Genomic DNA, 14,532 nt, shown 5'->3' with positions numbered 1-14,532 from the left:
ATTGGATTGGAATTTACCATTTGAATTAATGTGTGATGCCAGTGATTATGCTATAGGGGCTGTTTTAGGGTAGAGAAAAGATAAAAAATTTCATGTTATTTATTATGCAAGTAGGACCTTAACAGAAGCTCAACTAAATTATACCACTACCGAAAAAGAATTATTAGCAGTTGTTTTTGCTTTTGACAAATTTCGTTCTTACTTGATAGGTTCGAAGGTGATTGTCTACACCGATCACTCTGCTCTGAAGTACTTGCTTGCAAAGAAGGATGCTAAACCAAGATTGGTTCGATGGATTTTGCTTCTACAAGAATTCGATTTGGAGATTAAGGACATGAAGGGTATTGAAAATTTGGTGGCGGATCACTTGTCTTGGATGGAGCTTCAAGGTATGGATGATGAGCCACAATTTCAAATAAAAGAAGCATTCTTGGATGAGCGTTTGATGGCTATACAAGTTGTTCCATGGTATGCCGACATAGTCAACTACTTGGTGTCGCGAATTCTACCTCCCAGGATGACATATCAACGAAAGAAGAAGTTCTTCTCCGACTTGAAATATTATTTTTGGGAAGAACCTTTTTTATACCGGCACTGTGCGGACTAGATAATCAGAAGATGTGTGCCCGAGGAGGAGATGGAGAACATACTCAGACATTGTCATTCATTGGAATTTGGCGGCCACTTTGGTGGTGCAAAAACAGCGGCAAAAATTCTACAATCCGGGTGTTATTGGCCATCTATTTTTAAAGATGCATTTAAATTTGTTAATTTGTGTGATCTTTTCAAAGAATTGGAAATATTTCTAGGAAACATGAGATGCCTTTAAACAATATTTTAGTTATTGAATTATTTGATGTTTGGGGTATAGATTTTATGGGTCCTTTTCATCCTCATATTCTAACAAATTTATTTTGGTGGCTGTAAATTATGTCTCCAAATGGGTGGAAGCAGTCACCTTGCCGACTAATGATGCGAGAGTCGTAGTGAATTTTCTACGAAAGAATATCTTCTCCAGATTTGGCACTCCAAGGGCAATAATCAATGATGGCGGAAAGCATTTTTGCAATTGCCAATTTGAAGCACTACTGACTAAGTGTGGAGTTACACATCACATGGCGACACCATACCATCCTCAAACGAGCGAACAAGTAGAGGTATCTTATCGAGAGCTGAAGCATATATTGGAAAAGACCGTGAATATCTCTCGTACAGACTAGGTGAGAAAGTTAGATGATGCTTTGTGGGCCTATAGAACAGCATTCAAAACATCGATCGGGATGTCACCATACTGACTCGTTTATGGAAAATCATGCCATCTACTAGTGGAGCTAGAACACAGAGCCTATTGGGCGACAAGGATATTGAACTTTGATCTACAAGCAGCTGGCAAGAAGAAAATATTGCAAATCAATGAGATGGATGAGTTCCGCAATGATGCTTATGAGAATGCTCGAATTTACAAAGATAAAACTAAGAGATGGCATGATAAGCATATTCTAAGTAGGGAATTCGAAGTTGGGCAAAAAGTTATATTATTTAACTCAAGACTTCAACTCCTTCCAGGAAAGCTGCGCTCTCGGTGGTCAGGACCGTTTGTGGTAACCTAAGTTTTTCCCTATGGGGTGGTTGAAGTCCATCATGAAAAAAAAGGGACATTTAAAGTAAATGGACAGAGATTAAAACCCTATATGGATGGAGACTTTAACTCAGAAAAATGCTCCATCAATCTCATCAGTAAAAAAGGATGAGAGGATAACGTCTAGCTACAGACGTTAAATAAAGCGCTTTTGGGAGGCAACCCAAGTTTTTTATTTTTATGTTTATGTTTTATTTATTTATTTATATATTTATTTTATTTTTTTCTCTTTATCTTATTGTTTTTCTTTCATTTTGTAGGAATAAAGAGACCAAAGAAATCTTCAATGGGTACACGGCAGCACCTCAAGGAAAAATATTCAATTAAAAATCAGGGGAGCATCTCTTCTCCTTTCTCATTCTTTTATTTAGTTTTTCTTCCTTTCTTCCCATTGAGGACAATGTGAAATTTAAGTTTGGGGAAGGGAATTTATTTTATTTATTCAAAAAAAAAAATTGCCTATGATAAGATTATGGTTGAAATTTCTTATAATTTTTAGGAATCATTTTCATTGCTTAAGTCCAGTTGTTAATTCTTTACTTGATCTTGTTTAATTTGATATGATCATCAATCATTGTGCATACCTAGAGAAATTTTATGTGAATTTTGTAAATTTGGATGGTCTCTACTTATTCTAGAACTTGTTGAATTACTCTCATGGAGAAAGCTTATACAAAATATTACTTGGGAAGTGATTTAGGCATTCTTTGAATCGATTGAGCCTTTCAAGCTTACCTCTTTATTATCTTTATCCTAGTTACCCAATTGATCTATTCTTAAACTGGGTTGAAGAAAAGAGAACGATATATGAGTGTTTAAAGAAAAAAAAAATTGTACAAAGTTCCATTTACTCCAATGTTTTGAGTTGCTTAGTAACTAGGGGTATTCATTACCAATGTTTACTCTTACGTCAAACCGTAACTTGAAATATGAGTATGCAAAAGCACTTCAAGTTTGTGACTTGTTGAGTAACTGGGTGCATCCATCACAAATGCCTGCATTCACGTCAAAAGATAAGTGACGACTTGAAGTAAGAAAAGAAAAAAAAAATTGATGAAGAGAGGTGTTTTGAGATATTCAAAGGACTGAGAAAAATTTATATTTTAGAAGTGAGAGTGCTCTATTTGCTTAAACCTTATCTTTTCTTTATAGCCCTCACCATAGCCATACATCACAAGCCTAATAAAGACCTATTGATCTTGGGTAATATTTTTGTTTTATATTAGTGGAGAGTGATTTAAAAAGCAAGCTTATGGAGTTTTTATAGATCTGTACTTATTTACTTGTTTGCGTAGAACTATCCGGGAAGCTAATGATGAAGTGAGAATGATAATGCGATGGAGTTGAGTTTTGAATTAACTTTTGGACTTGATTAATTTGGAATGATTCCTTTGAATTATAAGCTTTATGCAAATCTTTGAGGCAAGGAAAAAAAAATTAAAATTTTTGAAGCAAAGCTTGTTCTAGTTGTTTTTTTTTGCTCGAGGACTAGCAAAGTTTAAGTTTGGGGGAATTTCATAAGTGAAATTTTTACATGATTTTTATTATCCTCTTATTTATTAAAATTGTTAGTTTTGCTTTATTTCTTTTGATTTGATTTGATTTTTTATTTATATTTATCTATTCATTTGTGCTTTGAAGGATTGAGAAGATTTCAGATTAATCTACATCTTGTGGATGTAAATTGATTGACTTGAAGAGTGTTTTATTTCAATGGGCCACAATCTGCACTTCAACTTGGGAGACTAGGATCAATCCTGATAAACAATCAGCTTGATCAAGGTTATACAGGCCTTGCATGTTTACAAGAATTAGTGGAAGACAAGAAAAATGAAGAAGAAGCAGAGCAAGTGAAGTGTAATTGACTATGCTGAAACAATAAGGTGGGGCCAATTGATTCAAGAAGCCAACTTGTAGAAAATTGTAATTTGCAAGGCTGGAAAGCGTGAAGTGTCAGATAAGGAAAAGTAAATACAAGAAGTGTGCATGTTTGTGGGCTTCCTCTAAGTCCAACAATTCCCCATAACTTCGCCGACATACAAGAATCAAACAAGGAATTTCTATTGGGCCACTTCGGTTTTGGTCTTTGTAAAGAAAAGCCTTAGGTCAGCCGCGTGTGTCATGTGATTATAAATGAGCAAATTAACGCATTAGAAAGGGAGGCTAGTCTGAATTGTATTAGGAGTTATTTTTCTTATATAATGCTTTAGGTTAGTTTGTTTAAGAGGGGCGCCGCATTGAAGAATTCTTTTTGGGAGTCTTTTTGAGGAGAAGGATCAGAGGACAAAGGCGAGAGTTTCATGTTGATCAACCAATTCAGATGAAAAACATAAGTTTTATTTGTTTTCTTTTCAATTTTATTATGAACTAAATTTTATTTTCTAGAGCGTTGATGTAGTCTAGCAATGAACACACAATTTATATTCTGAGTTATTTTATTTTTAATATTTCCATGATTGAGTGTTTAATTCTTATTCTTAATGCTTACTATTTTTTTTTACGAATTATTGTTTGATCAATTGAATTACAATGAGACCGAGAGGTGATTTGTTATTTTAGTTCTAGAATTAAACACAGAATTATTGTTTGATCAATTGAATTACAATGAGACCGAGAGGTGATTTGTTATTTTAGTTCTAGAATTAAACACCATTAGTTAAGCAAAAGTAGAGATGCTTTACCGCGATTAGTGTGATTTTTCAAAAAATTCAAAGTACGTAATGAGTCTCCAATTAATTAAATTCGCATAAAGATATGGAATTGTTAGCTGAAGATATTTTTGATATTATTCGAGAGAAGATATTGAATAGTTAAAGAATTTTTAATCATCAACAGGAGATTATTAGAATTTAATAATTAGGAAGAATAAATTGTGTGGGATTTGTTAGGTGAAATCAACTACTCTAGATCCATTTTTATCATATTTTTACACTTTTAGATTTTTACGCTTTGTTAATTTGTTTTATTCGTAGATTTATTTTTATTAAATAGTTTAATTTAATTTAGATAGTAGAACGTTCCATTTATTTTTGATTTTCCAAATAGTAATTTATTTAGTGAATTTTGGTATTCAATAACATAGTTAATCCCTGTGGGTTCAACATTCGTTTTCTAAAAAACACTTTAGTACTTGTTACGATTCTATGCGCTTGCAGATTATTTTACGTGAACAACCGCAATTGAGAAATCAAAGGATATTGACAAAATTCCTTTGACAGAGTTGTTTGGCAATCTGCAGACCTATGAGTTGGGTTTGACAAGGATCGAGAAATCGAGCAAGAGCAAGAGCAAGAGCATGGCATTGAAAGCCAAGAGCAGTGATACTGATGTGTCTTCAAATGATGAAGATTCTAAAATGAAGTCCTACATTACAAGGCAATTTAGGATGTTCATAAAGAATGCCAATGGAAAGGGCTTAAACAAGGACCGTAGGCAATCCAGTTCCTCACAATTCAAGAGCCAAGACAAAGGAAAGATGGATGCTAGAGGTGGTGGTCCGTACACTATTCCCACAGGACCAAAGTGCTTCGGGTGTCAAGGCTTTGGACATATGAAACAGGAGTGCCCTACATATCTCAAGAGCATTGGGAAGAGCAAGGCACTTGCTGCTAGATTGAGTGGCACCGAACCTGGGGATGATTTAGAAAATAAGGATGATGGAATTCTGAATGGCTTCACTACCATTGTCAATCCTACTGAGGGGATTGTTGAAGATGTGGATGAAGAAGAGGACTTGGTGGATTCTAAGTTCGAGAAAATGGATGATCAAGATGATATTCATACAGCCTATGAGAAATTGTACAAGATTTCTAAGAAGCATGAGAAACTTTACAGGCTGGCCACCAAGAAGCTCAATGATGTGGAGCTTGATCGTGAAGAGTTTTCCACAAAGTTTCATGAAGCAAATCATACTATTGGAGCACTGGGGTTTGAGAATAATTTCTTAGCTGAGAAGACCAAGAAACTTGAAGTGGAGCTGTTTCAAGTTAGAGCTCAATTGGAGAGGACTTCAAGTGGAAAGCTTGACGAGATGCTCAGTATTCAAAAATCTACTTCTGATCGAACCGGTTTAGGGTATGATTTCTCTTCTTCTAGTATTGCTTCTACTAGTACTACTATTTTTGTTCCTCCTAGTAATAATGTTGAAACTGAGAACACTAATGTCAAAACTGCTTTAGCTAGTGAGAACTTAGACAAGTGTAAATCTATCTTAGCAGCACCTCCTAAGCTTGATAAGAAAGAAAGTAAGAACCCTAGGGCTAAGAAGGGAAACTCTTAAAAGCCTAAGCAGAAGAAGCAACATCTCTATCATCACTATGGAGTAGCTGGACATACTCCACCTATTTGCTATAAGTGGTTAGCCACTCAACAGAGCAACAACATGATTGCATCGGGAAACCAGAATCAATTTCCATCCTCCTTTGCTCCTCTTGGAGATCTTCTTAAAGCCGTCGTGTTCCTTTCGAACTTGAATGGTTTTAATTCTTCCCCCTCACTGCCAAATCTAGGGTTTGCTAAACAGAAAGGTTCTTCCAAGGTGTGGAAGGAAAAGGGCTTCAAGTGATTCTGCCACTTTTCTCTCTCTCCACTTCTTGTTTTTGTTTTTGCATTACTTGTGTGTTTTGCTTTCCTGTTTTGAGTCAGTCTAGTTTTATGCTTTGCTTTGTTTAACATGTTTTTGTTTTTTTTTCAGTTTTGTTTATTTTATTTTTCATAAAAAAAAATTTTAAAAAAATTGAAAAATCAGAAAAATACAAAAACAATGTGTGTTTGTGTACATTGGTACTTGTGTACTTTGGATGGCCATTGAAACAAAATTTTCTAAACTTTGTATCTTTTGTAGCTTAGATGAGCATCTCTATGCACAACTAAGCAAGTGAGTTTTATGGCTCATATTTGTGATGAGTAAGGTTAAGTGATCTTTTGTACTTAACACTCATATCACTCTTTTTGACGGGAAGGACTAGAAAATCCTAAGAGAATGTTAGGAACCTAGAGGTTCCTAATGGGGATGGGTATGAATTGTAGGGAACTTGATGGAAGTTATAGGGAAATTGACTTAATTCGAGGTAGTCACCCTCCAAAGAGAAATAGAGAGATTAGAAGAGAGAGAGAGAGAGATGTACTAATGCACTAACAATTGGTTTATTCTTCATTGATATCTCATATTGGATTACAATCATGTATTTATAGGAGACTAACTCTAATCTCATTGGCCCACATGGCCTTATCCTATTGGTTCTATTATTCCCCATGTGCATTAATAATTCCAACATGTGCTAAATGTGATTAACATGCTTGGAATTGTACCTAACTAACTAAATCTTAATACAAAAATTATTATCCATATGCTTATAGCATTCCTAACATTTCCCTCCCCTTGAAAACACCTTGCCCACAAGGTGTTGCTTGAAATGACACCTTCATGAGGGGGAACCGGCCACTAATCCAATACACCAAGGCATCTTGACCGTCGAAAACATTAAATATTTCCAAGCAATTAATCACAACCCATTAATAAACTGAAACAGTCACATTGATTTTATCGCCTTTGAGACACGTTGGCCACACCATTAAATCCTCAAGATGGATTAAGCCCAGCAATGACAATGATCTTGGAATAACATGCTACTGAAAAATGAACTTGGGGTAGTTACTAACACATGGCCATGACCAAATGATGTAATTTTTGTCCTTTCTTTGAGAAGAACCTTCCCCTGCTACCTTGGTCTCATTGTAAAGTTGTTGTCTAGGACCATTTCTTGACATGTAGTACAAAAAGATTATCACATAATGCTTTGCAAGAAGTAATTTGCTTCCAAGGACACATTGGTATAGTTCACGAGGTTCACTAGGAAAAGACGTCACATATTGTTTCTTGCAAGAAGTGATTCTTTCTTGGAAATGAAGATTTGACAGTGTTGTTGCTAATAGCCTGACATTCCACTCTTCATCATCTAAACAATAAGTACACAATGCTCTTGACTTTAAACATAATTTCTTATAAAAATTGTGATCAGTAGGGCTGTGGAACCCATCATTTATCCCGCAGTTCTCACCACCATTTGTTGGTGTGAAGGCTTTGGAATACATGTTGGCTTCCATAAGTGTAGCCAAGAGACCTTCTAGGAACATCAACTTGGGCTTGCCACCAAGAAATCGCCATGTAAGTGCGGAATTCTCAAACATAGAAGGGAATGTGACTCCATCTTGATGACAACCAGGGAAAAGAGAGACTTTGTCACTGTAGCCAAGTTCAAGATCAACCTGAAATCCATTTATTCCACATGAAGCTAAGCTAGTGTGAAGCTCATTATAGAATTTAGAGACCTTAGGATACACTATATCCAGGCTATGCACGGAGAGGTTGTCCAAGACCAAGTATGGTTGGTTGCAAAGTATTCTTGGGGACTGCATTGGACATGGGAAAGCATTGTGTTTTTCTAGTACTAATTCCTTTAAATCAAGAAATTCTTCAAGATCAGCCACATCTTCACTGTCAAGGACAGTTTTTGTTGATTCAACAACTTGAAACTTTTCACTTGTTCCTTCAAGAAGTTGAAACTCTTCTTCGGACATGTTTTCGAGATTCTCTTGCACTCTTGAAAGTTCTTCCTTCATGGCCATCTTAGATTTAGCCAACGCCTTCATCTTCTTTGAAATATCCTTGGCTTCTTCTAAGGATTTGTTCAACATTCCTTGTATTTTTTTCAAAAGTTTTCTTTGACCACAATTACTCGTCTCTGAATCAACGACTCTAATACCACTTGTTAGGAACCTAGAGGTTCCTAATGAGGATGGGTATGAATTGTAGGGAACTTGATGGAAGTTATAGGGAAATTGACTTAATTCGAGGTAGTCACCCTCCATAGAGAAATAGAGAGATTAGAAGAGAGAGATGCACTAATGCACTAACAATTGGTTTATTCTTCATTGATATCTCATATTGAATTACAATCATGTATTTATAGGAGACTAGCTCTAATCTCATTGGCCCACATGGCCTTATCCTATTAGTTCTATTATTCCCCATGTGCATTAATAATTCCAACATGTGCTAAATGTGATTAACATGCTTGGAATTGTACCTAACTAACTAACTACCTAACTAACTAAATCTTAATACAACAATTATTATCCATATGCTTATAGTATTCCTAATAGAGAAAGGCATAAATAACCATCTCACCCCTGTTACCCACCAATCATGAAATGACATGTGTATGCTTCAGCATAGCAAAAGTGAAATGTCAAATGCTTAATATAATTGGGTATTTCTTTTCTATCTCTTATATGCCCATGCATGGTTTGTTTAAAAGAAAAATATGCAAAGAAAAGAAAAAAAAAATCAAAATGCTTTATATATGATTGCAAGCGTGTCTTCTAGGAGATGTGGGAGTTATAGGATGTACCTCGAAGGTGATAGTCTCCATTAAACAGTTATGATTGTGTGTGAGTTAAAGTGATTTTCGCATATCTCAAATCGTCATAACATGTAGACACTTATGCAATCTTGCAATGTTTTTCACATACAACACGCAATATTCTTTGCTGCTCTTGATACATGTGCAGGTACAATGTGATTTGGTCATCAAGAGGAATACATGTGTTAATGTATGCTCACTAAACTGTTTTAACTTGTTTTTGAAATATAAAATTGATTAGACTTGTTTAGTGTGTGTGTGTGTGTGTGTGTGTGTTTTGGATCTAAATTCTTGACATTTTTCTTGATTGAGAGATGATTTTGAGAGTTTAAAATGTTGTTTGGATCTTTGGTTGAGTAGCATGTTTGATTGCATTCATATATTTGTTTTTCTCTTCCTTAAAAAACTATTTTTAAACCTCGATAGCTTTTTTATACCTCTTGACAACTAGGCTATCTATTGAGACCCTTAAACTTCTTTTTATAGCATTCTCGATAACTCTCGATAGCTACTTCGATCCATCGAGAGACTTTCTGTCCTCTCGATACCTGCTCGATAACTGGCTCAATCCATTGAGAAACTTTTTGACCTTTCGATACCTGCTCGATAGCTGTCTCGATCCATCGAGAATCTTTGCTGTGGACACCTCTCGTTAGCTCCTCAATAGCTCCTCGATAGCTAAAAGGCGCGTTTTAAACCTCGATCGATCGAGGTTTATGAAGTTTCTATAAAATGGTTCCTCGCAATTTCAGATTCATTTCTCTTGATCTCTCTCCATCCTTTTGAATCTTTTCACCTCCCAAACACCTCTCACTCTCTCAAAACTTCATTCCCAAGAGTTCTTCAACCTTGATTTTCTTCTTCTTCACTGGTAAGGTCCTTAATCCCTCTCTTCATCATGCATTTCATATTTTTGACCTAACTTTTGGGATTTTTAATAAACTGTGGGGTTTTTCAAAATTAATGAAGTTTTTATGCAATTTTTGGGACGGGTGTTGCTTTAATGAGTTTAAACTTTATGCATTGCATCACATTTGCATTATAACAATGTTTCATGCATTTTAGATGTGTGTTTACCTTGTTGTTATGCTGTGTGCGAGTAGGTTTGGATTAAGCTGAGCCTATGATGCATTTAAATTTGCATGTCACATGTTCATGCATTTTCATGCATACGTAACTTCCTGTTTTTATCATTTGATATTTAAACTATTTGATACTTTTCTAATTGTCTCTTTCTCTCCCTCTTACGTTAGTTGCATCATGGCATCTAAACGTAAATCTACTCCGTCCCGGAGCCCTCTTCGTTCCGGAGCATCTTATTCTTCATCTCCTTCTGACCCTATTCCCTCTCACATCCGGTTCCATGATGAGAAGGCCAAATCGAACTTCTTGGAGAACTTTTCACGATGTGGCATTCATTTGGAACGCCAAGTAGTTCTGTCAGACTTTTCTAACACCGACCTACCCACTGTCATCCACAATAGGGGTTGGAGTCACTTTGTGGCGTCCCGGTTACGTGCCCTTCTGTGATCATACAGGAGTTCTACTCCAATATGCACGGATTTGATTATTCTACACCCTTGTTTATCACTCGCGTTTGGGGTGTACGCATGGTAGTTACTCCGAATATTGTATCCGAGGTACTACATGTTCCCAGGGTAGCGCATCCTGACTACCCTCGTTGTGATCGTCTTAAGACTGTGGATAAAGATGAACTCTCATCTCTATTCTGTGAGACACCATCTTCTTGGGGTGAGCGTCAAAACACCCATTGCTCGGCCTTTGCTAAAGGCCTGAGATTCCTTAATATGGTAATGACATTTATTCTTCATCTTTTTTCTCACTATAACTCTATCACAGAGCCTCGTGCTCGATTTTTGTTATCCCTTTTAGAGGATATCTCTATAGACTTCCCTTCTCACTTCATACTCTCCCTTATAGATGTCTGTAAGGATATGGCAACCCGTGATAAGCTCATCTTTCCTTCGGCTATTATGCAGCTCCTTCACCATTTTTCCTTCTTCTATCCTGAGTCTCCCTACTTCACATATATGTGTGCCATAGATGCAGCTACCGTTTGACAGAGCACAGCACAGCTGAGGCCGAGGCATCCCCAAACACAAACGGTAGCTCCTCCAGTTACTACCGCTCCATCCACCTCCGCTCCTTCATCTTCAGCGGGTGGAGTGACACTTGATGTACTTGCCCTTTGTCACTCGTGACAAAAAGGGGAGTAGTTTTAAGATGAGAGTAGTCATACTCATAAGGGGAGGGTTAGTATAGGAGATAGGGGGAGTGTTTATATGATGGATGTAATGAGGATTTTTGTATCTTTTCTTTTCTTTCTATGTTAGATACATTATCTCTTGTACATTGGTCTTGTGACCATTTTGACATACATTGTACTTATAATTGATTTTTATATATATTGATGTATGTTATTCACCTATCTCTCCATGTGTTTTTTATTTTCTTTCTTTATACACATGTTTCTTATTTATTGTATGCAATCTATTATTTCTGTTTCACACTAAGATGTCGTGATGAGTTTTGTTTAAAGTGTTTCAGAAATACAGGTTGTCAAAGTCTTTCTTGCCATGAACTTTCTTCTTGCAAAGTTTTTCAAGAGTTTGTGTTAGGATAGATTTTATTGTTTTCAACAAGTGAGTATGAGTTGAGTGATTTATGACTTCTCTCATATGTTCATTTTTTTGTTGTCGTTTTATCACAGATTGCAAAAGAGAGAGATTATTAGGACATATGTGATTCATTATTAGGAACATATGTCACTATTTTATGTAATTGGCTAATCCTTTGACAAAACGCACTTTACTTGTAATTGGTTAGATCTAGGATGTGTTTAATACTTCAAGGAACAAGGGTTCAAGTTCAAGTATTAAAACCATGCAAGTCTGTCTAAGAATCAAGTGAGAAAGTGCTGAATTTTAAAGCTCGACAGCTAGCATCTATCAAGGTTTAAAAGCTGTTTAAGCCCGTGGCTCGACAGTTAGCTCAATAGATGGCTATCTATCGAGGTTTATAAAATTCAGTTTTTCAGAGTTGATTTCAATCCAATCCATGGGTGTATGTTTAGACTTTCTTTTCTCACAACCCTAAACATATATAAGGATTTTTTTTAGGGCCGTCTAGGGTTGCGTAAGTGTGAAGCAAAGTTTTGTTCATGCAAATTGTGATCAGAGATAGAATTTGCCCTAGTTCATCTCTCTCTTGAAGAAGCTGCTATGTTTGTACATTGTAGGGTTTTGTGACCAATGAGCTTCTTGATCTTCATCGTGTGATGAACTGAAGAACTTTGCAACCAATATCTTTATCAAGTTGGTGATTAAGTCACATACTAGGATCCGCGCATCTATTGGTTAGTCACGTACTGGGAGTCGTGCATTGAAAATGAGAGATTGTCACTACAGAACAAGTCCAATTGGATATTGAGGTAAGGGTTTAACTGTATGTTGGTATAAGGTACTGGGATTCCTTTACTTGTAACCACTTGTTGTGATAATAGTGGATTCTCAGGAGTGGTGACCTTAAATTTACCCGGTGGGGTTTTTGCCTTGTAGGTTTTCCCCATTCAAAAACAAATCACCGTGTCAATTTAATTTCCGTTGCATATTTAGTCTAATTGGTGATTTGTTTGTGCTACCGTGCTAATTGAATTAATTAATTAACTTAGCTAATTAATTAGTTAATTCATCACAAGGGGTCAACACATTCTAGGCTTACCAGGAATGAAACTGAAAGGTAACCCCTAGAAGGGGGTATCTTTCAAGAAGAGTAATTGTGGGCCTAATATAACCCAAAATAGCACAGAAAAGGGGAAAAGCCCAAAACAGATTTGCTGCAGAACAACCTAGGCAAATCTGATGCAGAATAACCTAGGCAAACCGAAAAAAATTAATAGAGCCTTAGACCCTTCCTTTTTTTTTTTTTTTATAACCCAATAAAGAAAAATTGGCCCATAAAGGCCCAAACCCTTTTGTAAAAAGGGATAAGAGCAAACTTGTCATCCTCATTAGAGAGAACATGCACGAAAGACAGAATAAACAAAGAAGGCAGAGAGCGAAAGGAGCATGACCAAAGGAAAAGCCAAGATCTGAGAATGTGCAAGCAAGGAGGTGGCATGGGTCCATTTCTCTGCACCCCAGCTGTACACAAGATGCCATTGCTTAAGTTCTGAGAGAATGGTTTGGTGAAGGGGGGAAAGTGGAAAGACCTCAATTTGTTATTCGCCATCCTTTGACAATACTGAAATCTAACAATTATTTGATCATTTATATATTGTTCTTTAGTGTCTTGGAGTGTTGTTTTGTACACAAACTGGTTCACAAGGCTCATTTAGTGGAGAGAACCAGCTTGAACTCCCACAAACTTAAACAGCCTAAGCCCAAGTACGAAGATAGCACAAAAAAGGCCCCTACACGTAGCTATATGTTTTTTTTTTTTTTTTTTTTTTGCATTGCTTTGTTCGTCCCTATGTGTTTCCTTTGTTATCCCAAAACAAAAAAAGCCTATCTAGGTTTTTCTTTATGAGCAAAACTTAAGTACAATACCTTAGGTACAATGCCTTAGGTTGCCTATTTAAAATTTTGACATCTGTCCAATTTGACATCCCAAACAAACGGCGTTAACCCACGGCTTAAAATTTTTTCTTTTTTCCTTCTTCCTTTTTTTCCTGTACTGCAAGAACCCACGACTTCAAATCTCTAGTTGCCTCATTTTCTACTAGGTTTCAAACCAAAAAAAGGGACCCTTATTCCTCATTTTCTCAGTAACCAAACAGGAAGATCAAAAAATAAAAGCCAAATCTACTGGGTTTCAAACCAAAAAACGGAACCTGAACTTGAAGCTACAATCAATACCAATCAGATCTGATCCGTTCATATTCCACAGAATCATAGATCAAAAAAGAAGAAAGGAAACATATACACATACATACACACACTAAGAGAGAGAGAGATATGAGATTTTTTTTTTTTATTTCTTTTTTCGGTTTTGGGTTTGGAAGAGAAGGGTCATGGGTTGTTTGGAAGAGAAAGGTTTTGGGTTTGGAAGAGAAGCCGTTTGCAGGTATAGGAAAAAGGAGGAAGGAAATATGGGTTTTAGGTTTGGAAGAGAAGGGTCATGGTGGTTTGGAACAGAAAGGTTTTGGGTTTGGAAGAGAAAACGTCTGCAGGTACAAGAAAAAGAAGGAAGAAGGAAGGAAAAAAAAAAAAAAGATATTTTATTTTTAACGCCGTTTACTTGGTTTGTTAAATTGGACAAATGTCAAAATTTTAAATAAGGAACTTAAGGTACTGTACCTAAGTTTTGCCATTTCTTTATCATCTGTTTGGAAAGGTAGTTTACTATTAAAAATATATAATAATAAAAAACTGCAATGGGAAGCCGTTTAATTTTTTTTTTTTTTTAATTATCAATGATTTAGATTATTATTTTTTTTTTTTAGAAGGA

This window comes from Quercus suber, unplaced genomic scaffold (genome assembly GCF_002906115.3).
Source record: "Quercus suber isolate HL8 unplaced genomic scaffold, Cork oak 2.0 scaffold_216, whole genome shotgun sequence".
In the NCBI taxonomy this organism is placed as follows: domain Eukaryota; kingdom Viridiplantae; phylum Streptophyta; class Magnoliopsida; order Fagales; family Fagaceae; genus Quercus; species Quercus suber.
This window is presented reverse-complemented; position numbering follows the sequence as displayed.